The 3,460-nt window shown below is 44.2% G+C and overlaps 1 pseudogene; it reads right to left on the reverse strand.

Annotated features, from left to right (window-relative positions):
* Positions 1-1,028: 1,028 nt before the first annotated feature.
* On the reverse strand, positions 1,029-3,130 carry LOC140628436 (S-adenosylmethionine decarboxylase proenzyme 1-like; annotated as a pseudogene).
* Positions 3,131-3,460: the final 330 nt, after the last annotated feature.

Here is a 3,460-nt window from a genome sequence, read left to right on the forward strand (position 1 = left end):
ATAAAATCAATGAAAGGAAGTAGAGGTACAGGAAGCAATAATGTTAAAATAGTAATACATAAAATGGATAACTGCAATCATTTTTTTAAAAGATTTTTTTGAAAGATTTTATTTAGGGCAGCCCGGGTGGCTCAGCGGTTTAGCACCACCTTCAACACAGGGCCTGATCCTGGAGACTCGTGGATCGAGTCCCACGTCGGGCTCCTTGTGTGGAGCCTGCTTCTCCCTCTGCCTGTCTCTCTTTCTCTCTCTCTCTCTACTCTGTGTCTCTCAATAATAAAAATAAATAAAATCTTTTAAAAAAACATTAAAAAATAAGATTTTATTTATTTATTCATGAGAGACACACACAGAGAGAGACAGAGGGAGAAGCAGGCTCTATGCAGGGAGCCCAATGTGGGACTCGACCCTGGGACCCCAGGATCACACCCTGAGCCCAAGGCAGACGCTCAATCGCTGAGCCACCCAGGTGTCCCTGCAATCATTTTCTTGAGAGGACTTGACTTGTGGAAGATAAACTTCTATTGCTGTTGCAAAAAAACATCTGTATGAAGTAGAAACTGGTTTCAGTAATAGTAGTAGAGAATATGTGCTAGAAAGTAGAGGTAATAACTGGATGTAAAATCCTGGCTGCAATTTAAGAGAACAGTCCTAGGTGATTAGGCTGAAGCCAACACCTAATGAGGACGAAAGCCTTGTCTGTGGGGAATTTTGGATGCTACCTGGAGAAATATTACACTGTGGGTAAACCAAAGTGACTTGTTTTCACAAGTGTTGTAAAGTTTCATATAGTGAAAGGTTTTTTCTACATGCACTTCAATTTCACAGCAAGAGTGGCATAGGATACCTAAACACAGAAGAGAGCAACTCCTTGACTTTTGAATCATGCATACAATTCAAAATGATTACACTATCATTACATCTAGGGCTTTCTGCAGCTACAAGGTGGTGGTCATGGAGAGCATGGCCCCTGATACTAACATCTAATAAGCAGCCACCCCCTCCTTCTATGTGTGTTCTCTTTTTTGCATTTTTTCTTCATTTTTATTAATCAACTCTGCTATTGTTGCTGCTTCTTAGCAAAACTGGCAAAAACAAAATTGTAATCATTGAACATAGTGCTCTGGCAATCAAGACATTTAAAGCCTTCAATCTTCTGAGGTGAAGAAAGCACTGTGAGACATTTAGAACTCTGATTTACAAACTGGTTGGTCACAAATTTTCCTAGCTTGAAGACTTCCACAACTTTCCTGATCAGATCATCATAGGAGGTCTGACTTAAGTTTGTTTCAAAGCTAACATAAGAAAATTCTGGTTCTAGATTGATGTGAAGAGTCCAATAAGTTCCATCCAATTTCATTCCATTCAATAAATACCCACAAGGATTGAACAATGTGGCGTCAATGACAGAACCTGGTATCACGTCACGAATTCCACTCCCATGAGTGACATCCTTTGCAGTGACATCATCTTTCATGTAGAACTGGTCCATAAAAGCTCACTCACCAGAATTTCCAGGGTTTGATCTGGCTGACTGATTACCCAAGTCTCTGGGAAATCCAAGGTGTACAAGTACCAACATACGTCCCATACAATATGTTGCTTCATTTGGGAAAATTGCATTAAGAAATTCTATTTCTTGGGACACCTGGGTGGCTCAGTGGTTGAGTGTCTGCCTTTGGTTCAGGTTGTGATCCCGGGGGTCCTGGGATCGAGTCTTGCCTCAGGCTTCCGGAGGGAGCCTGCTTCTCCCTCTGCCTATGTCTCTGCCTCTCTCTCATAAGTAAATAAATAAAATTTTTTTTTTAAAAAAGGACAGAAATATTTTATTTTCCAGGGTTTTTTTTTAAAGATTTATTTTTGAGAGAGAGATTGGGTAGGGGCAGAAGAAAAGGGAGAGAGATCAGCAGATTCTGTGCTGAGTGCGGAGCCTGACGTGGGGCTCGTTCCCACGACCCTGAATCACGACCTGAGCTGAAATCAAGAGTCAGAGCTTAACCAACTGAGTCACCCAGGTGCCCCCATTTGCCAGAGTTCTGATTGTGGGGTGCTGTGCTTTTCACTGGGCATGCTCTGAGCACCCGGAGGCATGTACTGACCTACCATGCAGTCATTTGGTGCTGATATGACACCTCTAGGAAATGTTGGAATCCTGGAAGTGAAATAATGGAGTAAAAAGGGGATTCCTGGGTGGCTCAGTGGTTTGGTGCCTGCCTTCGGCCCAGGGCGTGATCCTGGGGTCCCGGGATCGAGTCCTGCATTGGGCTCTCTGCATGGGGCCTGCTTCTCCCTCTGCCTGTGTCTCTGCCTTTCTCTGCGTGTCTCATGAATAAATAAATAAAATCTTTAAAAACAAAACAAAACAAAAATACCCCTCATCCTAGGAATGCTGCGTGCCATTACTTTTATTTGAGAATTCATTTAAGACTTTCCTAACATTCCCTCCTCCCATTAAGCCAAAGCAGTAAAGTGTTCCAGTGAGAGCCAGTCCTTGCCTCAGCCAGATCATCTTTCTTAGCAAGCATATTCTCATTTTCCTTTGTGGAACTCTCACACGAGATTTCTTTTTTTTTTTAAGACTTTATTTATTTATTCATGAGAGACAGAGAGAGGGAGAGGCAGAGACACAGGCAGAGGGAGAAGCAGGCTCTCTGTGGGGATCCCAATCAGGAACTCCATCCCAAGACCCCAGAATCACGCCCTGAGCCGAAGGCAGACGCTCAACCACTGTGCACCCAGGCGTCCCTCACGAAATTTCTCAATTTGGCAAGAGAGACAAATGTTCATGTTCATGCAGTGAAAGGCTGGCATCCACAGAGAACCAGTCCCAATTGTGTCATGTGGCTCTTCCAAGCCAAGCACCTTTCTCTTCTGTATCCATTTTAAGGGACAAAATCTCAGTATCATCTGCACTGGAAGGGGCTTTCAGGGTCATCCAGTCCACTTCCTTCATTTTACAGATTTGGGATGTAGGCCCAGAGCGGGGGAGTGGCCAGCCCAAGAAGCCATGCAGAGTTCATCCTGGAGATCAGGCTCTCGACGGCCACGTGCTCCCCTAAGATGGGGACCATCCAGCTCTACACAGCACACATTGGCTCAGGTTCAGTACCTAAGCGCCTACTACCTCCATCCTGCCTACAACTCTGCTCTTCAAAGGGCCGAAGACTCAAAGCTCCCACCAAAGCCTCATCACTGAGTCATTTTACCTCTCAGGAAAAGTAATCAACCTCCCCTGCAGGCATTCAGTCTCCTGGTGTTGACAATTTCATCGCCTTGAGAAAGCGATGCAGTTTGTACCCTTTTCACAAAAGGCTGGAGTGTGCTTCCATTACAACCGCCCTTATTTCCCCCAATTTCCTTTCAAAGCCAAGTTTACCAACCCGTGACACAACCCATGAGCAAAAGCCAGCTTTGCATGTGTATTGAATGAACTTTTTTAGGAAAGCAGGCTAATAGTTTG

This window comes from Canis lupus, chromosome X (genome assembly GCF_048164855.1).
Source record: "Canis lupus baileyi chromosome X, mCanLup2.hap1, whole genome shotgun sequence".
In the NCBI taxonomy this organism is placed as follows: Eukaryota; Metazoa; Chordata; class Mammalia; order Carnivora; family Canidae; genus Canis; species Canis lupus.